The sequence below is a fragment of the Fundulus heteroclitus genome, chromosome 6 (genome assembly GCF_011125445.2).
Source record: "Fundulus heteroclitus isolate FHET01 chromosome 6, MU-UCD_Fhet_4.1, whole genome shotgun sequence".
NCBI lineage: Eukaryota > Metazoa > Chordata > Actinopteri > Cyprinodontiformes > Fundulidae > Fundulus > Fundulus heteroclitus.
Window position 1 is genome coordinate 22,233,141 of NC_046366.1, and position 25,711 is coordinate 22,258,851.

The 25,711-nt window shown below is 37.4% G+C and overlaps 1 protein-coding gene across 1 annotated transcript in view; it reads left to right on the top strand.

Moving 5' to 3' along the window:
- Positions 1-25,711, top strand: part of b4galt2 (UDP-Gal:betaGlcNAc beta 1,4- galactosyltransferase, polypeptide 2) — a 232,507-nt gene that overhangs the window by 36,046 nt on the left and 170,750 nt on the right. The window lies entirely within an intron of this gene.

Consider the following 25,711-nt stretch of genomic DNA (forward strand, 5'->3'; position numbering starts at 1 on the left):
GACACCATTGGTTTGTCCAACACTTCCATTCAGTCTCTGTTCAAATTTGTTGCCGTTTGATCCATTTAGTATGGTTTAAAAATATATCTCCCAAGTTGTATGGGTTGCTGTGGTGCTGCATGTCTACTCAAGACTATATGACTGGGAGTCATGGCAGTTCTGCATATTATTTGATTTGTTTTCTGCCATGTAGTTAAAAAAAATTATAACCATGCAGGTTGCGGTCTGTAGCTTTTAAGCGGATGCCTTACAGAAACACAGATTTAAATGTGATGCAATGTTTTGTGGGGTTCTGTGTTCTCGTTATTAGATTGAGTCGCTTGGTGGCCCAACGTTAGACGGGTTTAGTTGGATCATGTCATATCATCTTGGTCTTTCTTATCAATATTTTCAATTATGTTTGTTCAATTCCTCGCTAGATTGTTCACAGCAATTTACATTTTTTACATTTTCTTATGGTCAAAAACTTTAATGTGTTTTATTGTGATTTTATGAGTGGTACCATAAAATACTATGTGGGGAGTATATCTAAAACTGCACTGCAACCTGAACACACCATTTCCAAAGTATAATGTAGTGGCAGCAGTATTATGCTCTGAAGATCAGGGACAGGGAAACTGGCGTGGGTTGCTGGGAAAATGGATGTGGCAAAAATAGAGGTAAACCCTGTAGACTTCGAAATATTTGGGACTGAGGTTTACCCTCCAGCAGGTAATTAACACATTAAATGTAGTCAGAGCTACAATCAAGTGGTTTAGATCGAAGCATATTCTCATATTAAAATTACCAAGTCAAAGTCCATGCATATATCCAAATGTGACTCTGTGGCAAAACTTGAACACTAAAGTTCATTGGGGGTTTCCATCCAGTTTGATTGAACTTAAGCCATTTTGCAGAAAGAAATGGGCAAAAACATCAATCTCTACATTAGCAAAGCTGGCGGAGGCAAACAACAAAAGATTTGCTGTTTTAATCACAACACACAAATTATCTACAAAGGATTGACTAAGGGGGTTGAATACATATGTACACCATACTTTTCAGAGATATCTTTATAAAAACTGTTCAAAACCATCTTACATTTTCCTTCCACTTGACAATTATGTTTTACTTTTTGTTAGTCTATCACATCAAATCCTGGTAAAATACATTAAAATTTGTTATTACAATGTGACAAAAAGTGAAAATGTACAAGTATTTTTGCAACGCACAGTATAAGTTCTATCCATAAGTTGGATCAGATCCTTCAGTGTTAAAAAAAGTTATTTTTACAAGGTTTTTTCTTTTTTTTTTTTTTACCTTTGCTGATGCAGTGCTTAGTAGTTCGGTTTTCACACCTTTTACTTATACATAAATATACATCAGGGCCAGCAGTGTAAAATAGGAGGATTTGCAAATCATTGATTGCAGCAAAGAATAAACTGAATAACAGAATAAGACCTGAATCAAAGTTGACCAACTTCTAACCTGAAGGTTAAAAAGATATACATAATATATGGAAAAAAAGAAAAAAAACCTCTTAATTATCACAATTAAGAGAGAAAGAGCAAGTGGAGTCAAAATTTTCTTTTTTTTTTTAGGTCAGTCTACAACATTAAATGGATTTACACTGTTGTATTTCAACCTGATAGACTCACTGAGGAGCTATTAGCAGAGATTCATGAAGTCAGACCCTAAAGCCCCTCTGCAGAAGCACAAACAGCAGCATAGGCACACACTAGAGCTTTAACACTTCTCCTCAGTGCTTTTATTTCTTTGCGTGCAACTTTTAGTAAATTAATTAAATTGCTTAAAGCAAGCATCGTGAATATATTGCTAGACATTTATGTTTGCATTGTGCTGCACTGTTGGTTTATTGCAGTTCTTGCAATGGTTTCTACAATTCTTATGTTTCCAACAATTTATAGAAACATGCATTGGATTCAGAGGAGCCTGCACTGCTGAAAAATGCATTCACCATATTGCAGCAGGAATTTATATACAGTTGGAATAAAATATTTACATGCATGGTATCAAAGAAGCACATAACTTATTTTTCTCACTGTTGCACATTGAATCAAAAAACTGTTTTAGGTCAGTCAAGGTTTAAAAATGAATCATAGTTAATAAATGCCAGAATAATAAGAATTTATCTTTTTTTTAACTTTCTGAAATTTACACACATTTCCTTAATATTTAGAATAATAGATTATAGAAGACTTTGATTAAATGATTTGGGTATCTAACCGTAATATTCTCACTTTAGGTTGCTGGCATGTTGGCCCATTTCTCCAGAGAGATCTGGTGTAACAGAAACAGGTTTGTAAGCTGCCTTGCTCACGTAAAGGAATTGGATCAGGGCTTTTTGACTGATACTCTCCAACTATTTTGGTGGCATGCTTAAGGTCTTTGTCTAATTAAAAGAACAATTTGTTCCTAAAGCTTTTGCTCCCTGGATTTGTGTTGAGATATTGCTTCAATAGATGTTGCGTTCTGTAGCGTGATGAAGACGGTGAGATTCTCATCTGGGAGTGTCACAGACATGTCTGTGTTTAGCGGCTGCCTGGGGAATTGTACTTGTATAACTGTATTATGCCAAGTGTAAGGTTTGGTGGAATGGGGGCTTTGCCCCTCAGTTCTAGGACCTCTAAATATCTGAGCAGACAAATATGCTTTGGACAAATCCATGCTCCCAGCTTTGTGGAAACAGTTTGGAGACGGCCTCTTCCTCTTCCAACATGAATGTCCATCTGTGCACCAAGCAAGGTTCATAAAGACATGAATTAGAGAGTTGGTGTGGATGACCTTGACTGGCCTGTACAGAGTCCTGACCTCAACCAGATAGAACCTCTTCGGGATCAATTGGAGCAGGGACTGAGGGCCAGGCCTTCTCGTCCAACATTAAATTGTCAGTTCAATTTGCCAAAACTACAAGAGAAAAACAGCAACATTGAAGACACTTAAGTGATACATTGATCTTCAAAATTAATTATCTCATTTAAGATTAGGATTTGCTTAAATATGGCATATGAATATAATTGTGCTGTGTTTTCTAACATGGACTAGATTTCAACTATATGACAGCCTTTATTATTAATGCCCCACTACTGCTAATGTTGTCCATCTAATGATATAAAAAATGCAAATAAAATCCTATAATATTATTGTTTTGCATTTATATCACACAAAAAGGTGGAAAGTATTTGGGTCATATGTTAAAATTCAGAATGCACTGCAGCAAATGTTAGATCTTTTTTTTTTAAGTTAAAAGTGATGCTACATCTGTCTGACATGTCTTTACAATACATAAAGATGTCTATTTTAGCTCCGTGCACCACAATACATTAGGGTGCTAAATACAATTTATTTAAAATAAAACCCAGGCATTGCTTCAAAAACACTTATTTTTACTATTTCTTTGTTTTGTTAAAAGCATTCCATTATCAAATTAGTGACAAAATATAGAATTTCTAGGTATAAAACAGTTGTCAGAAAACGCAACTGTGTGGTTTGCAGTCAGGTAAATAGTTTCTTATTTAAATACCTTGGTGCATGAAACGTTTTAGATAACAATGAATAAACTATTGTCCTTCAGAGTAAAGCTATTCTTTTTCTAAAAAGGCCAAATACATCAATAGTTACTCCCATTTTGGAGCTAGATTTGTAATATAACCCTTATTATTTAAGATTTTTGTTGAGTGTTTTGCACTTCGCTGATAGAATAAAAACAGTTGTTGTTTAACAGTTGTCAGAAAACGCAACTGTGTGGTTTGGAGTCAGGTAAATCATTTCTTAATTAAATACCTTGGTGCCTGAAACGTCTTAGATAACAGTGAATAAACTATTGTCCTTCAGAGTAAAGCTATCCTTTTCCTAAAAAGGCCAAATCCATCAATTGTTACTACCATTTTGGAGCTACTTCCTAAGATTTGTAATATAACCCTTATTATTTTAAGGTTTTTGTTGAGTGTTTTGCACTTCGCTGATAGAATAAAAATAGTTGTTGTTTAACTCCCACCTGGACTATCTGTAAATTATACATTCAGGTTGATTTGTCCGAAGACCGAGCTTTGGGGATTCCATTATTTGACTTTGAATTGGCCAAGCCACCGAGTCCGGGTACGGCGTTCATGCAGGGCACAGGTGTACTCTTGTAGCTTATCTATGGCCTTTCTCAGTGATGGAGTGGCTGCCTCGGGGATATAATGAGCAGGGAGGCAGAGAGAGAGAGACTCAGAGAGTCTGCTTTTTCAGTCACAGGTGCAGAGAAGGAGAGATGAGATCTAATGGATGGAGGTATGATGGTTGGGTACGAAGAGAGACAGGCAGAGAGGTGGAATGTGCTGAAGGAAAGAACAGCAGGTGGAAAGGTGAGGCGGATTGAAAGAAGAAAAGTGGAGACCTTGCATCGACACACACACACACACACACACACACACACACACACACACACACACACACACACTCTGCTAAGGGGAGAAAGCGAGAGAAGGAGAGATTAAGAGGGGAAGAAATAAACAAACAAGCCTTTGGCTGTCCCACAACACCAGCTGACAGGTGCTGTCTGTGTGAGTGGCTCCTATCCACATTTTATATCCTGACTGCATGTTCTGTGTGTGTCCACGTGTTTGGATTTGTTAGGGGAGGGGGGGGGCGGGCGTGACTGTGGGATTATCAAATTAGCTGAAAAACTGAAATATAGGCACTTCAGCTATTTTTAGTAAAAAAGAAAAAAAAAAGAAAAAAGGTTTTCTGGAAATGAAAAAAAAAAAAAATTATTAAAATTACTTAACACGCATCTGTTATGCAAATGTTGGATGTTTCCATTAACACAACTGTATCTGATGTTTCTTTGGTCGGACTGGCCCTGTGTTTCTAGTGATGCCAGTTTTAGAACAACCTACAAACCTTTAGGAAGATTGTAGAATATAGGCCATAAAGTAATAAAAACACAGTTAAAAATGAACTTTTCCAAGGGCTTCACTTACTCCTTAGAGTGATTAAATGTCAGGATTTCTCAGACCCGGTGTGTAAAAAAAAAAAAAAAAAAAAACACCACTAAATAACACAAAAAAATTATTTTTCAATGTCTTGTCAAAAAAGATTATAGATTTAATTAAAAAAAAATACGGCAGGGCCCATGCGGGTTGAGTTTTGGTAATATATCAGCTAAAAATATCACAAAAATCTATTTTCTCATTTATAATTACTTACAAACATATGGAGTAGGCTCTCAGTTCTTCAGGCTATACTTTTGCTCCTTGGTACTAGACTCTTGTTTTATTCATAACTCAAGTAATTTGAGTGGAATGGTATTCCTGCAGTAACCCTGATATCATGCGTGTGCACCCTGTGAAGGACCCATCAGGAGGTAAAAAAGACGACAACAAATAAAACAGCAGAACCACTTTAAAGCCAGTTTTATTCCAAATAGGTCATTGAGTCCTCATCTTCCAGCAGTTCAGTGACTTTGTGGTATACCATGCTATATAACTTTATATACTACATTTTTAATGGAATGGGTAAATAATATGGTCAGGCTTTAGAATAAGTCTACTGCGGTAGTTTAGAGCTCGAGGGGCATTCGTTTTTAACCAAAAGAAAAACAAAGCATTATTGGACTTAACTGCCTTCCAAACTGGCATACATAACTATAACTCCAAAGATGGAAGAGGTTTGTCTTTAAATAGCATTTTCCTTATAACTAAGGCTGTTTTTAGTAAGAAATTCCCTCAACACAAAACATATTTTTCTCCTGGAGCGCAGGTCATTTTATGATGGTGAATGGAGATATTTTAAATCAGGATGTCAATGTTTACAACACAGTTTACATCCATTTAATTCCAGCTATAGTTTTTTTTTTACTAACTTCTTCTTGTTACTAGTTACAACGAACAGTTTTGTCCAATAAGATAAGCCGCTGGGGGTTGTTTGTGTTACTTATTTTGCTTTTTCTTTTGAAGGAAGTCAGTTATGTGCCTTACTGACAGCCACAATTGTAACTAGCCATGTTTCCATCCTGTTGTCATGCAAATTTTGAGTAATCTTTTAAAATGTCACAAAAAAGAAAAAGAAGACACAGATTAGGAGTATTTCCATCAACTGGTTTGGAGCAAACTAACCAGGCTATACAAAACATAATTTAATCAGAAGTTGACATTACAAATGGCTGTAATAAACTGGAAGTGGAGGTTGCAAAACTAGCATGGACCACACATCTGAGAAAAATGGAGAGAGGTTTTCAAGAGTGTGTTGCTATCGAGTTGGGCAATTTGTAGTGATTATATCATGTTAATTAGCATTGGCGGTCTGAAGACTGCATTAAACATCAAACTGTAGATGTAATCCCTGTTTAAAAGTATACAAGTCTTATTTTTAGCCATGCTGTAGGAGAGAGTTAATAATACTTGTCTGAGTTCCTTTAATTTCTTCTGTTTATTAGACCCTCAGTGTAATATGTTGCTAATCAGAAGCAATCATTGTCATTAAGTTTCCGCTTCTTTCTCTTGTGTGTTTTTGCCAAGGAAATAACATCAGTTTAGTGACGCAGAAAACCAGCTTGTTTTCCTCACTGGTTTCAATCAAGCCAATAAACAAGGCTTTTTCTCTTCACAACCACATTGCTATGCACTCCCACGCAACTAGGAAGCTGACACAGCCGTGGCCACAAAGACGAGGCCTCCTGACAACCCAATGGCTGCTATAACTTCATTAAAATGGCTCTGTTCCCCTTTCCTTAATGCCATTCGCCTCTTTCCACAGGACAGGTTCTGCTGCGTTTGTGACTTTTATCCACACAAGGGGGGGCATAATCAGGCCAATTGTACTTTTTCTAGTCAGTCAACTGTTCTTTTACTATCAGTCTAAAGTGAGCATTTGGGAATTGACTGGTATTTTTCTTTTTTTTGTCAGCGCTCTCCCCTTTTCTGAAATTGCTGATTTCCCCCCATACCTGCATGTCCTAATTTAAAACAGATAACATAAAAAAACACACACTGTAACCTTAGCAAACTGTTCCCCACCATCCAATATGCCATAAGCTAAGACAGTCCTCCTCCAAAAGGTGAAAGCAGATGAGGTATACTGTAGACCTTCACAACCTCCTCACCTCTTTAAATACTTATAAAGCAGATCAAATATCATCCGTTCATAATTCTAGGTTGGACCATTTCCATAATTTTAAGCCACTAAAATTGGATGGGTAGCTTTTGTGTGCTAATTGGCAAACTGTTTAGAGAACAGTTTGCCAACAGTTCACAGTGGCAGTGAAAGCACATCTGTCTTGGTCTTGTTTTCAATGAGTTGCAAAGATGAAACAATTAACAAAAAATTGAGGTGCTCCTTTTTCATAACCATTCTTCATGTTTGTTGATTACTGTTAATTTTATTAAGAAAGCTGACTTAGAAAATGGGTTTGTTTATATTTGTTTTTGCTTTTTTTTAAAAAGCTGATTTATTTGAAAGTAATCAGACATGTTGTTTGGTGTGAAAATTATCACGAGGACAGCTTTTCTTTAATACTTACCCAAGCTACTTAAAATAGAGAAGCCAATTATTTATTTATTTATTTATTTATTATTATGTAGGTGATCAGTTTTAGGTCTTGTTTTTCCACTAACAGATTTCTTCTGGTTCAGTTTTTTCGGTCATATAACCTGATAACCTGTGTAAAAGCAGTTTTCAAACAATGATTTCCTTTAGTATCTTATGAAAGCTACCCAAACCAATCTAAAAAGCTGCCATCAAGCATTTGTGTTAATTGGTAATTATTGTTTTAATGACAGTGAAAGTGCTTTGGCCCACTCTTCCATGCAGAATTGTTTTATTGGACCACATTTTTGAGTGTGAAAGACTCGTTTAAGGACACACCATCTCTTCAGATTTAAAGCTAGACTTTAACTAGGCCAATCCAAAACCTAAATTTAGCATTGTTTTTGAGACATTACAAGAATGATTTCCTGGTGTGGTGTGGATCAGTAACCAGCTGCACAAACCAACTGCGCTTCAGCTTGTCACAAACAGACAACCAAACGTCCACCTTCAGGATTTCCTGGTAGAGAGCATTATTCAATGCCAGCTGTAACAGAACCTTCTGAAAAGTTCCACCTTTGTCCACAAAAAAAAAAAAAAAAAAAAATCCCCAAAGTGTTTGAGATTATCAAGATGCCTTAGACATGGCTTTGGAACCATTTCCAGACTAGATGTTTTAGTTTTGTAAATAAAATCATCATTTGCATATTCTCATTGCCCAATATCAAAATTAAATTAAATTAGCAAAGCAAACAATAAAAAAATCTATAGATGGCAAATACTTTTCATGCATTTTCTGCACAGTCTATGCACAAAATGGGTTTGTAGACTAACATTGTGTTGAGGTGTTGATGTGATATTAAAATGCATCTCCCCATTTTTGGTCCTCTTGGTTCAGAGTGACTATTGAAGTGCATGCTCTAACAAGCAGGCATTGTAAATGATAAATGACAAGCCGCGCTGCTTGCATGCTGCTGTCATCATGCAAAGCACTCTCAGTTATTCTTTTGTCAAACAAACAATCCCAGTCACCACTAAAACTGGTCTCAGTATATATTTATTGTTTTCTGACTTGCCTCAATTTTGGATTTCCTTCCCAGATCTTGGCTTCTTTCACTTTCACTTTAAAAGACTAAAACAAGAAAAATTTTATTTAAGATATCCTGCAAAACATTTACAACTTCAGCCACAAATTTTTGTTTGTAACAGTGTAATGAAGAAAACAATGGTTGAATAAATATTTTACAGCTATATAAACACAGGGGTGGAAGGGGACATGCTCCCTGGCATAATGTAACTCACACATTTCCCAAAGTATTGTAAAACTCAATGAACTCCCTATGGCTAAAATATTCTTTGTAATAGATCAAACTAAATTTTTATTTTATAAAGGGTATATTAACTCATCAGGAAGTCAGGAGGTCTCCAGGCAGAAAAGTTCAGAGACTTAAAAACAATGCCCTTTGTAGGGATTTATAAGCATTTTTGGTTAGCCAAGTCTGCCTATGATTCCGCACCATGAGAATTGACAGCCTGTGACAAAAACTGTATTTCAAATTGCTAAAATCCTGACAGAATTAAGATAGACATTGCAAATTATTCTCCAGTTCAGACCAAGGTGGTTACTTTAAACTTAAGTGTCTCAGCCACCCCATTTCTCCCAAACTACTGCGATAAGGGATACCTTTTACGTTAGGAAGCTGTGCTATGATTGTATAAGAATGCTTTTTTCTACACAACCTGTCCATATTATTAAGAGGATGCTGCACATGACACCACTCAATTATGCAAGTCCATCTATTGTTAGTTTTCTCATAACATGTCATTTGGTTTTAAAAAGCACTTTAAGCAAATGCTGCACATGTGGTAAATGGAAGGGAATTCAAACATATTCAGATGATGTAGTGATTGTACTTCCATTTGACATACACCCATTGAAAAGGGCCTTCTTCTGTCAGGAAAACCGTCCATTCTGTGACGGTGCAATTCCAGACAATACGTTTTCATCCATATATGGTAGCATCTTCCTGTTCAAGTCGACATGACTAAAGCGGCTAGTTTTGCTTCAATATGTGCATTTCGAAATGACATGTTCAACCAAGGAAAAGGCAAATAATTATTTGGTTATGGGTTATGCAATCAAGATTTTTGACAGATACAAAAATATTCTTGCCTGGTTTGTGTGATTTAAATCTTTAAAGAGAAAAAACAAGTCTGCTCGTTATGACACAGAGAAGCAGTTTAATTAGTCAACATAGATATTTAAACAATTTTGGGTTGATTTTTGGAGAAGATTTAATTAAGTCTTTAATAATCAGTCCCGAGACTAATCAGTGATTAATTAAAAGAAGAGGCAGCAGAAAGACATGACGCTATAAAAGTTGTGTCAATACCTTCAGACTCTTAACTGTTTAGAGTTACAAATTAAATGTATGTTCTGATTTCCTCCTGAGGAATCTTCAAAAACCTCATAAATGAAATTGTTTAAATCTTCTTTAAATCATCTAAATGCTGTTTGTTTTTTTGTCTTATTTTGTTTTCATTCCAAAAATTCCAAATCCTTAATCTTAAAGGTCAGAGTGGATGGATGTATTTTATATATATATATATATTTTTTTTAGATATTACCAGTGGATAAATGTGTTCAGTTCAAGAGAAGGAAATAACAAAACTCATTTGTCAAGCAACAGCTGCAGCACTCACTAAGCCTTGAAATCTGCACACGTATTTGGGCACATATTGGATTGTCATCTTCACTTTCTTATTTTGTCATTTATTTAGCATATTATGCTTCGGAAAGCCTGTCATCACAAGAGATTGAAAACAAAATTTAAAAAATGAAACCCAAGGGAGGTCTTTTGGATTGGTTATGGCCTTGTTTCAAGAATAAAAACAGTTTTCTTGAACTTGGATTGATTACCTTAAAAAGGCCAGCATTTTAGAGCTTTATTTGACTCCATGATTTACATGATTTGTTTTATTTTTGGTTGAAGATCTCTACCAGTTTATGATGTCATGGAAAGCTATGATAAATGACTATTTGCTGAAACCTACAGCAAATTATGCACACATCCTCTGAGTTTAACCTTATTTGATAAGCATGATGTGAAGCATACCGACAGAACATCATCAGTGGAGACTTAACAATTCGAGGTTTTCTAACTTTTATTTCAGATCATGTACTGTACGCATTATCATATTTGTGAAACCTCTGGGCTCATTTGCAGTTTGGCGAGCGGGGCTGCGCTATGTTATACTCACCACTCTGCAAGGTTAGCTTTTGCTGAGTATAAGTAGGTTGAACTCAGCATTTTCCTCTGATCAGTGCTGCGAAAAGAGCATTCATTCATAATGCTCTGTGCATATATTCATAGCCATGCAGACAGATGCAGCTGTGCTTTGACGTGTGTGCACAATGTAGATTTCCCACAGCAACAACTGTGAACTGCCGGGGGATGTTTTACTCAAGAAATAAGTTCAGAGGTAATGCTGCAATGACACTGGTTCATGGCTGTGGACGTAAACTCGTTGTTTATTAATATTTGCATTCATAGGTCTATATCCTCAAAGTAACAGGCACCCAAGAAGTGTTGCTGACATTCTTTTATAGTTTTGCATATTATCTACAAAGTGTTATTTGACCAATAGTTGTATTATTTGTCAACAGAGCGGTTAATGTTCTGAAGCTTTTTATCTTGCTGTTGATGTGGATTTGTGTAATTAGGCCACTAATCAGGTACGGCGGTAATCACTGGTATCACATAAACAAACCCTTAGTAACTTCTGTGAAATTGGATGCAGACATTAAACAAATTAAGCATTGGTACACAAAGGCTTTGACTCCGTCTTCTGTTTAATATTAATCCGTAATCTACTGTCCTTTTTAAAACCAAATGAATTGCATCAAATCTTACCTTACTCCCTGAATTGATTACTGCAATTGCAAAGACTCTAAAACATTAATCTAATACTGTCACATAGTTGCTGAATTGTGTTTAGACCACCTTAATAGGAACAATACAGAAGTTGAATAAATTTGAGTCGTATTTTGCATTTATAAAAAAAATAGATTGGAATAAAAAATTAACAGTGAGCTTTAAAGGGGCCATATCATATCCTTTTAATGCATGTAGTTGTGTACTTGGAGTCTCTAGGGGTGCAGAAAATGTGAATGTAGTCTTTCCGTGTGCAGTGTAGATATTTTTACATTGTCTTTGGGTCATATTTTTCAAGTTGTTCAGTTTTCTCTGTTCTGGAAAACTGCTGCCAGAAGACTTGTCGGTTCTTCTTGATTGTAATGAAGAAAGAGCTATTGTCGGACTAGACAAATTTTGCAAAACTCTGTGCTGCAGAGAGCTAACCCACATATTCCACATCCTCTGTGCTTGCTGAGTTCTGTTCACGGCCGACCAACGGAGCAACTACGTTGTTATGTTAATTAATGAGAATGGTTCCACATTCTGTGTGACTACTCCGAACATCACTGTCGATGGACCCGCTCTCTGTCATTCACCGTCAAATTACAGAACAACTCCAATTTTCTGCTCCGTTCTGCTATGTTGGGCTCTGGCCAGGTCAAGTTCCACAATTAAAATCGTAGATTGCTGGAAAAAAGAACATCAGCAACATTCGGTTTGTCATAGTTAAATAGAGTAAAAGAGATCGTCAACCACAAATATTTTTTTTAATATTCACAATAAATTTAACTGTTACTCTTTTTACTCCAAATAAGGAAGCAGATTTGTAATTGCAACATTTAATTTGAAGCATGGTAATCCCTTTCCAAATAGATTTGCATTCTGCTTGAAATGAAGATGATCGCACATACTCTCCTTGGGCTCCAAGAAACTTCTGAGTGGAGCTAGATCGAGTAACCGTAGCTGGCTTTTCTTTTCCCTGACTCACAGGGGTGGTCTGGAATGGAACGGACACGTCCAGAGATGTGAAATTACTATTAATTAACCCCTTATCCCTGCACTGGGACATTGTGGTGGCAGCATAACACTGTAGGGATCCTTATTTTGAGGAATCGTCAAGTCAGATGGTCAGAGTGAATGAAAAGGTCGATGGATGGATACATGGCAATGCTGGAAAAAAAAATTAAAATTAGAACTGCACAAGACATGAGATTAAGGAAAACTGGCATAAAAATACAGTCATAGCTGCTATAAAATGGTTTATAACAAAGCATGTTTATAAATTAAAATGTCCTAGTGAAGTCCAAAACCTAATTTCGATTGATAATATGTGGCGTTACTTTAAATTAACTAGCAAATCATCTTGAGCTCTTTTAGAAATAGGAATAGGCAAGGAATTCAAAGGTGATGGAGGCAAACCAACAAAAAAACTGCAGCCATGGGTTTGAATACATACTACACTTTTTATTAGTAGAAAATGTTGCATCCTTTTTGTTCCATTTCAGAATTATGTAAGGTCTGTCTTGTTTTTAAAAAAGTATATTCAAATAAAGTACATTTGTCCCAGTAGTGGAGGAAAATGTGCTAAAGTTTGAGGGGTATGAGTATTTTTGTAAGGCATTGTATGCAGTATGGATGTGGATTTAGTCTATACAGGTCATTCATTTAAGATCTACATATGTTTTCCTGAGTGTGTTGCATTCAGGTGTTGAACAGACTGCTTTGTTTTGACAATCTGTGACTTTCTATTTTCCTTTTGCACATCAGACTTGTCTTGTTCATAATGCACAACCGTGCAACGTCCCAGCCCATTATGTGAGAGCGTGAACCCTCAGCAGATAAATAGTTAAGATGATGCCAAGCCTGAGAATGCAACAAATTACCATCACTATTTAATTATGCATGCCACAACTCAGAAGTGTGTGCAGATGGAGCGGTCGCGGTGGAACACCATGCCTAACGGATTATCATAGTGCGAGATTTGATGTGGTTTAGTTAAAAGGATTATTACTAGTTATATTGCACAGCGGACCACAAATGGCGGGTCTGATATCTTTGGAAACTGAATGAAAGGGATGAGCCCCTGCTGCTATACCATCAAAGAAAATTGGTCTGACAAATTCACATAGCAGTAGTGTGAAGTGTCATTCTGCGTGCTCTATTTCCCGCCTTGTACCTTTCCTCCTTGTGTTTTTTTTTTTCTCCCACAACCAAAAACGTTTTTTGACACACCTTTTCAAAGCTCAACTACCCCAGTTAAAGTACAAAATTATCCAAATATGGTGGGAAATATTTTAAATTTATTGTTTTATAATGCATTTTAATTTATTATTTTTATAATTAATGTTGACCGCTGCCCCACCCCCCCAAAAAAAAGAAATCAGGTCCCACAAAGTTCACTTCATTGAGATATGTGAGGTATTTTGATCATATTAATATTTCCTCAGAAATGATCAAGGTGAGGTGAATTATTTGCTTTAAAGGGCTTCAGACACTAAGCACATCAACATGTACTTCTGTAAAAATGTATTTGCAGTTTTTTTTTTTTTTTTTTTACATTACAGAACATAATTGTACCACTAGTATAGAAGGAGTTTCTATACTAGTGGTACAATCCAGATGGTTTTCATCTGGATCCTAGTCCAGCATTAAGTAGGAGAGGTTAGCTTAACTGTAAGAGTCAATATAACAGAAAATGATGATTAGATAACATGTAGGAATCCTTATTGTTAACGCGGGTGAGGAAAGTCGAGGTGAGCACACCTGCAGAATCTGAGTTTGGCAGGTGGTTGTGGACGGAGGGCGTTGCAGTGTTGTCTCTTTGTTTCCTTTCTCCATTTGGTGGAGCAGAGAACATTGTTGGTCGGACAGGCAGGTGAGTACGAGGTAGGTAGCAGAGGGATCCAAGAGGCTGATTTTATCAGGAGGGCGGCCAGAGGGAAATTGAGGAGATTTGCAGAAATGAACTAAAGATGATTAATCCAGACACAGAAGGAACTAGAAATAAGAGCACAGGGACACTGGAACTTGAGCATGTGTGTAGATCAGGGGTGTCAAACATACGGCCCGCCGGCCGGATCCGGCCTGCCGAACAATTTAGTCCGGCCCGGTGGCTGTTTTTTTTTTTTTTTTTTTTTTTTTTTTTTTCATTGTCCTGTCTGGCAATGTGGCAATAAGAATTGTTGTCTTAATGCCAAAAAGAGCTCATCAGGTTTGACTTTCACAAGTGGAGCAGTACTGCTTTTGCCATAGTGCTCCACTTGATTTATGAATGTGAATAGTTTTATTATGATTCATGCGGGGAATCTCTCAAATGATATGGACACTACAATGGGAAAGTAGGAGAGGAAAGGAAGTACAAGAAGAAAAAAAACAAAAGGTGAAAGAAAGAGGAGATAAAAGGAAGAGAATGATAAAACAATTATTGAAAAAAACATGTACTTCGTTTAATTGAAAATCTGCAGTTCCTATATTGTCCATGCTGTGTTTTAATTAGCAGATTAAGCTTCAGGTGTGGAAAATTTCAAATCATTTCTTAATTTTTATCTGTTTGATGTATTTTGTCATGCAGGACAGTGTTTTTAAGTTCCAAAAAATGTGAATAAATGTTTTTCAACATTGTACAATCACTGTGATCAGTTCTTATGGATAATGCACAAGTAAATGTTAAACTGAGTAAAAGTATTGTTGAAATTGCACATACTTTTCCTAAAAACGCTGAGGTTATTCATAATGTATTGTGTAAAAGTGAAATTAATTTAATATAAAAATCAACAACAAGTCCACATTTATTAGTTCTATTTAATCTTGCAATGAGTTAACTCATGTGGCCCTCTTGAGATCAGACTAAGCTGTATGCGGCCCCTCAACCAAAATGAGTTTGACACCCCTTGTGTCGATAGTTCCTTAGGAAAAGGCAGAACATACTCAGATTAGTTACAGATTAACGAAAACAAGAGCAATGCAAGGAATGACGTGCATCCCTGCAGGTCTCCTATGTTTAGTTTGACTGACGGGGATATCTCACTAGAAAAAATTTATAATCCAGTTATTGACTGGGTCTTCCAGTCAAAGCAGAGAGATCTTTCCAATAAACTCCTGCAAAACTGTCATGCAAAAAGCTTCTAAAAATTCACCTGAAACCTGTTACAGTTAATGTTGAAAAGTCAGTAACTGAGCTTGTGAGATTGGGTCATCCAATTCTCACATTAAGCAAAATAAAAAACGGTAGACATATCAGGAGACTGGATCTAATGTGCCCCATGAATAGCATTTTATAGAGAAAAATATTGGAAGCACTGTTTTATTATGGAAATGACATCCAAGGCAACTGTACCCAATCTTTGCTATAATGGAAACTCAAAGGTGAGCACAAAGATGTTTTTTGTTAGTCCCATCAGGGCATGAGTCTAGCTCACAAGGCCAAACAGAAGTCACTAATATAAAAGTGTGTCCAATGACAGAAACACTTGCTTCAACAAAATGGCCAACGTCCTGGGCAAAAAAAATTTTTTCTCTAGAAAAGCCTTGATCTGTGTGTAAAAACAGTGTTTTTTAAGTAGTGCTGGGGGAAAAAAACTCAAATCAGTCAAGCTAAAAACTGGACATTTTTCATGGTAAATATGCCTTTTAAGATAAGCAGTACAGCAAATAAATAGTCAGAATACGCAAAAATAAAGAAAAACGTTTTTTTTTATACTGTATTTGTTCTTTAAGCTGGAGCTTTTTGCAGTGTTGGGACAGCTTTTGGCCGTCTGTTCTCGTTTTTCCTTGATATGAGGGTGCGATAAACAAGATAAGATAATCTATCATATCATTTGGCCCCTTCATGTTTCATGTTAGTTGTAAGGAAGACTAAAGACTTTGCAGGTTAATGATTCTTCTCAGAGGAATGGTAGATGGTGGCTGAATAGACAGAGCAAATTAGAACGGCAAATGAAAAGATAAGAAGAGGAGGGCTGGAGGAGAGGGATGAGCTGATGATGAGCCGATTAAAGATAAATAGAGGAGGTGTCGAGGAGGAGGGATGTGAGATAAAGGTGGAAAATGAATAAGGTAGATAGAAGACGACTTTGGTATGCTAGTGGCAGAGGCAGTGTGTTGTCTATGGATAATCCAGATCCTCTCTGAAATGAATAAATCCATTTAAAGAGTTGGAAAGGCACACACACACACACATAAAGCGATAAAATCAATGACCATTGTGCAATAATTTGCAATTCTAGCCACTTTGCATGCTTAATGAGCAGCTGTAGTACACTTAAAAGGGATGCATGTCTAAGTATCTCGAGAAAATTTTATTTAATTGGACATTTGTTGCAGCAACATTACTTATTTAAAAAGTGTGGTTTTACGACTTTTCAGGCAAACTGACCAAATTGTCAAATTCTCTTTTTATGTGTCTGAAGTGTAAACGTTCATTCTTATGTCTGCCTCCATTGATAACACTGAGTGATTCATCTCGGCAGATCTCGGTAATGAATCGGCTAACATCGTCAGTGCTGGTTATCGGGTGACTCACACAAATCAGTAGGCAAGGGAATAAGCGACGAGTTGTCTGGCAGGTCTGTGCAAATATTCGGACTGGAAAGACATTGTTTGACGTGTCATCTTCTTACGCTCAAAGGCTTTAGGTTTATTCAGCAGGTCAATGGATGTCGGGCAAATTAGTTTGATAGCTGTCAAAGCTGCTGTGTTGTATGAGTCAGAGCTGGAGAGCAGAAAGAGAGAGACGATAACTGGCTCCAGTCAGGAACAAGGACATCAGATTGGAGTTTTAATTTGAAAGGAGAAAGATGCTTGTTTGTGACTTGGGTAATAAAAGAATAATAAAAAGTGCAGTAATAAAGTACTTGCACCCCCACAGATTTATTCTGTTTTTGATTTTTGTCACGTTTAAATGATCCAGATCATCAAACATATGTTAATGACAGATAAAGATCAGTCTGGCCAGCCAGACTGATTTGCGCTGTGTGTATTTAGTACACAGCTTGTCGGTCTGGACAGGCACTGGCTCCATCCAAATACCCTTAATAATATCTTCAACTTCGGTTCCTTGACCTTTCATGGGGTCAACAGCAAGAACTCTATCGTGGGGAGGAAAGGGGTTTTGGACTGCTGTGCTGAATTCGGACAGCCTTTAACTCCGACGTCATTACGTGATGGAAATGCATATGGATGATGCGAATCAAATCCAGACCTACAGCCTTCCAAAAATGGACTACAAAGTGTGCGCTCTCTTCTCTCCAGACATTTCCGTTGATTTTGGTGAGCGGGTTGTGCTGATACGTCAAGTCACACAAATAACTGTGGGATATCTAAAGGGTTCTTAGCGCCAGTAAGGGACGCCCTAAATGTATTACAAACGACTTCACCGTTAAGCGAGTAATAACTATTACAGAAGCCGTGGAGTGTTATAAATGTGACAATGTAAACATGTCCTCCATGTATTAGCTAGTGCTAATAGCTACAGTCATGTGAAAAGGTTAATGGGACTGTTGTCTAGTCTGCTTGTTTTTTTCTTAAGTCACTTTTAAATCCCGTGAGTCGTGTTTTTTTTTTTTTTTTGGGCTTGTTTCTGATCGTGTGGTCGCTTATTTGGGCTCTAAAAAAGCGACTATGACCACAAGTAGAGACCCGGTCTCGCTGCTGCACTACAGACAGTGAATGGGCTGACATCCCTCCACTGCTCTCCATACACACTTACTAGAGGGACAGGGAGCCGAACTATCACACCATCTCTGCCTGCTGCGAGGACAGAGGAGCTGCTGGATCACACTGCCCTCTTTCTAACATAATGGCAAAAATAAATGTAATTGTTATATTGAATTAACTTACCTGCTGTCCAGAAGAAAGCCTGCAACCTCCACATCCGTTTTAAACCTCAACTGCCTCATGATGAATTATCTCCACTTGATGATAATAGCTGACTCTCATTTTCTCTGGTTATTACTTCTTTTTCTTTTCTTGGTTACTTTTTCTTCTCTGTCACTGGGCAAACAGTATGGACGGTCCTCCATTTCAACAGAAAAACGGCAAATAGAATGATCCACGGTCGTCTTTGTTTGTTTCCTACTCCTCCTCCACTGACAGCACATCCTCATATAGAAGACAGATATGGAAAATGCGTATGTCTGACATTTTTGGCCCGTTTCGGTTTCTGAAATCAGAAATAGCGATGTAACACAGCACCCAGTGGGTGCACCAACACCTATGTATATATAAATTACTAATTTTAAGCTATGAGGACACTTTCATTTTTGATGCGATGTTATTAGACTTTGCCAGAATACGTATTTATAAAAGCAATACTTGATTTTTGCTAATTAAAATCCAAATTAGTTACACAAATACCCTTTAAAGTTCAGAGCACTTAATGCATGTGTAAAGGTTTTATTGTGAAGGTTTGTCATGTTAATGGGATTATGAATGGAAGCATACACCCTCATATTATTGTTTTGTCTACTCAGCCAAGTGTAATCAGAACATCCGATAAAATGCTGCCAGTCCAATAAATCTGTCGAGCTGGCAATTAGTTAAAAACAGAAACAAGAGCATTCTTAAGAGTGCAAACATCTGTCTAAATGTTTATTTACTCACCACAGGGTGCTTGGTAGGTAGTAGCAGAGGAAGAAAACGGCTGCTCTTGTGGTTTTCCTCTGCTTTCTCTCTGGTCTTAGAGGTCAGGTGTTTTTCCAGCCAGCTGGCCAAGTGTACAGCAACAATTTGTGGATAGGAAGCCACTCAATGCTCCAGGCATCCAGGGAAAACAAATCTCTCCAACAGCAAGTAGGGTAATGCATTAAAAGGACTTTAACCTATGGGAACAGTCTGATGAAATATTTCTGTTTTGTTGAAACCCCATACACTGCTAAATGTTCTTTATTCCAGGGATGAATATGTTCTGGTGTTTGGCAGTTAGGGGCTTTGTTACATTTGCCGGAAAACAGGGGAAGTTTGCAAGGCTGAGATCTCACCATGATGTGAAGTTCGTATCCGGCAGCGTCATCTTGTGTCGGTCCTCTGCTGCAGGAGGGACTAGTGCACTTTCCAGAAGAGATGGCATCATGAGGAAAGAACATTGTGTAGGAGTACTGAACTAACCATTCAAAATATCAAACAAAGTGGAAAAAGTGAGTGTGAGCAAGGAGAGAATGCAAACCTGACCGTTTAGCCCAGTTCTGTTTGGAGAAATGGGCCACAATCCCAGTAACCATTGTGAGAAGCCTCTGGCAGGATACCCTTAATTGTTTTGGTACCAATCATACAGTTTAAAAGGCAATGCTAGTAATAAATACTAAAGAAATGCAAACTTTAAATACAATTTCATTATTTACATTGCACTCATTGTTCTGGCATGTAGGAAAAACAAATATGCCGTATGATCCTAACTGGCTTAAAACAAGAAAAGCTTAGTCAAATTTAACTACAGACAGTGGAAAAAAATGTTTTTGGGTTTTTCTATGCAATATATGAAAATATCTGTTTTCAACTCTGCTGTATGAGTTTAAGCTTATACACTTTTTCGAATGTTTGTACTTTGAGACCAAAGTACTTTTTTTATGTTGTTGCTTGTTAAAAGACTTTAAAATCCACTGAATTTAGCTCATAATTTACTTGTTTCAGGAGACACATTTTTTTTCCCAGTTGGACTGGTAAAAATGTGACTTTGGTGACGTTGACATAGACCAAATGGTTCACTGTGTCCTAATATCTGCAAAACCTTGAGGTTTGTGTGAACAAGCCGTAAACTTACAGCAGGCTGTTTAAAAACGTGTTGCCAATTTTGAACCACAGCAACTTTATTATCTGTCGGGAAACAAGACAGGCAGGTAGTCATAATGTTTGGTTCATTTCTTTTGATGCATCCGGTAGTCTAATCCTAATGTAACGTGATATGATCTTCATACGGTAATTTGCTGTCAGATATCCTAATAAATCTTTCTATCTTTCTGTGTGTATTTGTGCTCGTACATTACATTTTGAGTCATCTGAATCCATGGCGTGTAATCTCAAATGATAGCTGGAGACACACATTTTCATTGCTTAACTTAGAAGTGTCCTGGCTATAATGTCACAGCATGGAAATGAACTGTCATGTGGGAACTGTATATATAGTATCAGTATGCGATTTCTAACTGCATGGAGGACGTCAGCCGTGATGCACTTCTAGAAGAGAGCATCTTCAATTCAACTGGATTAGCTCTGTTGAGGGTGCTGCTTGTTCAACAGATGATTTTAAGCTTTAATCCTAATGAAGCTCAAGTCTGCAGCTGTCTCCTGCCATAAGATCGTTGTTTCTGTTCCATCTTCTAAGATTTCACTGTTTATAAATATTTTAAAAAGACACACACACTGCTCCGGTCTGATCTGCTCTCCACTCTATATGAGTGATGGGATAAAAAAAAAAAAAAAAAAAAAAAACCTTAAGTGTACTGCTCCCCATGGAAACACACTTATTATCCATCCTATCTGGCACACAACAACAACAACACACAGTTTTAGTCTGTAGTCATAAACATTGTGATGTAATGTATTTTTAAGTACGGGCACTAAAGAAAAATAAAGAGAAGAAAAGGACTTGCATTTACAAGCACACTGCATGTGTGGCGATGTTATAACCGCAGCAGATTAATATACAGCTCATCTCCATTCATTGAAGCGGTATTGTAGAGCTTCTCAATCTCATAGCAAAAACTGAGATGCACACCTGAGTCCATTATACCGTTACCTTTGCTATCCCCACACTGCCGACCCACAATCTTTGTGTTTATTTGTGCAAGCGCCAGACAGAAACACTGCATTCCAGTTACACCTCCTCGATTCCCCCCTTTATTTTTTTCTACCTGCTCGGTATCTCACTTGCAAGGTTTCTTTACCTCGACACAGATTATGCAACTGCTGTTGCCCCAGCATTGGTGCGCAGACACACACACACACACACACGCCTGCAGAGACAGTATAGAATCAATACCAAGAACAATCCACTGTGTTCCCATGAGGTGCAGGTTTAGAGCGCGGGTTCAGGCGGTGGGTATTTAAGGTTGTAGTCTCTTGATCCTCACTGTTGTTAATTAGTCAATCAAGAAGGATTTGCTATTTTTTATTTTTTTATTTTACAAGTATATGGTAGGACCTTGTCTATTGCAATAACTCATCCCCCCAGGACATATTCAAAGAGATAAGCATTAACCTGATTTTTTTTTTTTTTTTTTAGAGAGAGAACAGTTAGTGTAGAGCAGAACCCTAAGGAATAAGTGCAGTTGGTATAAATCTAATATTTTGTGAATACTTCTATTTATTGAGTGTAAAGTAGTATAGCTGTATATCAGACCCATATTTATGAAGTTATATACACTGAAAATTTGACTTTTGCCAAATATAGCCTATACAAAGATGCTAAAAGACAGGGTTCATTTAGGTGTCTGTATTTCCTATTTTGATTTAAAGTTAGTCCCTAAGTCTGCGAAAAAGCAGAATTTTAAATGAATCTGACCAGAGCACCTTCTTCAATATGTTTGCTTTCTCTCCCACATGGTTTGAGGCAAAATCCAAATTAGACTTCATACGTCTTTCTTTCAAAATTCCACTCTTCCACAAAGGCCTGTCATGACCCACAGTTGTTTGTGTTCTTGTAAATTTGTACCATTCTCAGTTCCCTTCCTTTGTCCCCCCAGCTGATTGGTATTCTGTTTGATTAAGCTCACCTGATTTTCATGCAGTTGATTATCCCCCAGCTGTATTGACGTTCCTGGTTTCTATGTCTTCCCTGCTGGATTCTTCTGTTCTTCTGCGTTTACACTGTGTTATTCTCTGGCCCTTATTCTTTCTTGGCTCCTGAGTTTCCCCCGTATTTTGTACGTTTCAATTTTCTTCAATAAACTTCACCATGGCTCTTCCTCATCCCTGCCACACTTTTTAAGTCCACATCAACACCACATCACATGTCAAGGCCAGATTAGTGGAACGCACGACTAATCGTTGCCCTATTAGCTTCTCCCACATGAGCCGTAGATCTCTGCAGCTCTGTCTGAGTTATCCGGCGTTTATGGACCGCTTCTCTCATTAACTGTACCGTAGGTTTTCAGTTGTGCCGTGCTCCTCTTTTCGGATAGAGAACTGTGGATAATACTCTGAGATGTTCATATTAAAAACAGATGAACTAATCTAATGCATGCCGTACTTTTCAGAATATGCTGTGGAAAAAGACTATGAATTTGGGGTATAATTTTCCTTCCATGGACTACATGGCAGAGCAGCTGGTAGCACTGTTTATTTGCTGCTAGAAAATCCTGGGTTTGAATTCCAGGCCGGGGTCTCCTTGTGCATGCCTGGGTACTCCAGCTTCCTCACTCAGTCCAAAATACAGGGATTATTTTCCTTCCATTTTAATTTCACAAGCATATATTTAAAAATTATATGTTTCTTTGTGATGGTATAACACAGGGGTTCCCAAGTGTGAAACCGATGCCAAAGTAAAACTTTACAACATGCTCAACATTCCTCATTTTAAGGCTGCACTTTTTGGCTGCACTTTTTTGTAAGAGCTCTTATAAAAATACTACTTTATTCTCATAATTCTCCCCCTAAAAATAAATAAATCATAATAATAAAAAAAAAATATTAAAAATAGAACTCAGAACATCCCAATAAAACACATTGAAGTGTATGTTTATTGGTTAGCAAAGCACAGCATGGAAAGTTTAGAAGGTTTAAGTACTTTTGCCAAACACTGTATCGTATTTTTATAGAGAGCACTTAAAATGGTTTCTCATCGTTATATGTCTCTATCATGACCAAAATGTCCATATAACACTTTCAGCAAGTGAAAATAATTGCTGTTTTTATAACGGTTCTGTACAACAGTATGGTATAGATTTTCAATCATCCAGGTAACGGCAAACCTTAGTACTAAGATACAAGGCAACTGGACTTCTGCTCTTGTTTGTCAAATAAGTTTGAGTATCAGGCTTATTAGTTCTGGTCAGAACAATCACACTGATAGGGTCATTAGGGTCACATATGAGGTTGTTAGGGTCACATGTCTCATTGGCCCTATTCTCTATAGTTCGGGTCGTGGTCACTTAATGACTCAAGCAAAGAACCAAATATTAAGGCTGCTGGGCGCTGACCTTAGCAGGTCAGGACTATGCACTGTGACCTTAACGGCCCTATTAGTGTGATTGTTCTCACTACAAATTAGAAGCCTGCGACTTCTAACCGATGTCCAGATCTGTAGAAACCTTTTGGACGGGAGGTGAAACATCTTGAAAAAAAAAAAAAACAGGTTATGAAGACAACAAAGTCCCTCTGCTCAGTAAGAGCAGCTTACAAAGGCCTTCAGGTTTGTTTAGTTTAAAAAAGCATGCCATCTTCATCTGCTACTGTCAACTCATAGGTGGATCATCATCAACTGATCATCACTGCAGAATAACAGCACTGACAGAATAAGCTATCCTCTCAGAATTATACGGCGGCTCGCCTAAATGGGGAAATTAAAGCTGTCTTTGCCCCACTTGCTCAGCTCAGTAAAAACGATCTGCAATAAATGCATTTCATCATGATGACATCATCTGAGTACTGCAAATACAATATGCCTGTCTCTGAGTGAATCAATGTTCACGTCATTGACTGTAATCTCAGGGATAATTTCCCCAGTATGGATGATAGCAGTCATGAAATGATAATCATCACATCGACAACTTTTTGGTCAGGACATCTCCGACTGCAGGTCCTGCACCTGTTGCTGTGAATGCAGAGGGCAGCCTTTTCATCAACGTACAATCCTGCTGTCAGCTGTCAGATAATAGTTAGCTTGAGAGATTGTATCCCAGCTGTCATCTAAACCTCTAACGCCTTCGGTCCCCCTGCCAGCAAAATTGAGTTTTCCTCCTGGTGTGCCTAATGCCTTGTTTTTGGTAAAGCCTTCATGTTCCCTGGGGATAATCAGCCACTTTCTCGACAGTTTTCTCAGACATGGGCAGCATGGTTTAATATGAAATTAACTTGCAGCCAGCTGTGGCTGTTGTAATTTTATTCAAAACCTTAACCACAGAAGGAGAACTAGCTTGTGCTCAGGCAGCATATCCGCTCTATCTTGTGTTATAGATGGCTCACAATCAAGTTTAAAGTTTGCATTAACTTAGAAAGTGTGTCCAGCGGCCTTGCAAAAGTGTTTACAACCTCTGTATTGGTCTGTCCACAAAATCCCAATAAAACACATTGACATGTGGAAAACTTCACATGGCACCTGTCAAAGCAATGTCATAATTTTAAAGAAAATTAGGAATATTTTCCAGAATAGTGCAACTCCCTTAGAGACTGAAGAACATTTCATATGCTTCTTAAAAACCCAGTTTAAATTTGCAGCGCCGTATGGATCAAAAGCTCCACAACTTGCCTGGATTGTCACAATGGAGGTAACATTGTAAGGCCGGTCAGGCTGACCAGTGTACGCGACTTTTGGCAAATTACCTAAAAGACCCATGGAAAGTTCTTAGCGATGCCAGAAGATTTATTATTTATTGTCACTTAGACACCAATGATACGACTTTCAAAAAATACACCCACGTGTATCACAATGTTGGGATTTTTGATGCTGTTTGAGAGGTGTAAAGTAGGTACACTGAATAAAATCCCTCCACGTTGGCTTTGAATGAGGAAGGAACCGCTTGATTATTTAAAGCTATTTTATGTCGCTCCAGCTCCCTCCACAAAACATTTCTAAAAGATTTGCTTGCACCTCTCAGATTCTTTTGTGAGGAGAATTTCTTCTGATAAGCTGTTAAATATTCAGCTCACCCTTGGTTTATATAAAGTGCATGTCTGAGGGATAAAGCAGAGAGTTTTCCAAGTTATTCGTGAGAGTAGTAGTGACATTAAGTCATTGAGCTATAAACTATTTGTATTTTTAACCTATTGAGTACCACTAGATACATCTAACTAACTAGAATAAAACTGCATATTTTTTCAAAAAGCCTAACACAAACTAATGATAATAAAAATTGGCATTGAAGTTATTCAAAAAAGTGACGTCTTTTATTCTTCTTACCCTTCATCTATTTGTTTTGCTCAAAAAAATTCAGGTTAAAGTCTGGAAATGTTTGAGTTTGTCACATTTGCTCTGACTGACAAATGCAAAAAGCATTTGGAGTAAATAATTTCCCCGTGCTACTTTAAACCCAATAAAATTTAAAATAAAATGCAATTACAGACAGCTTATGTGCCAGACTGGAAGGCTTGGCACATAGCCCAATGTCTAAATTTGGTCATTTGATCTTCACCTT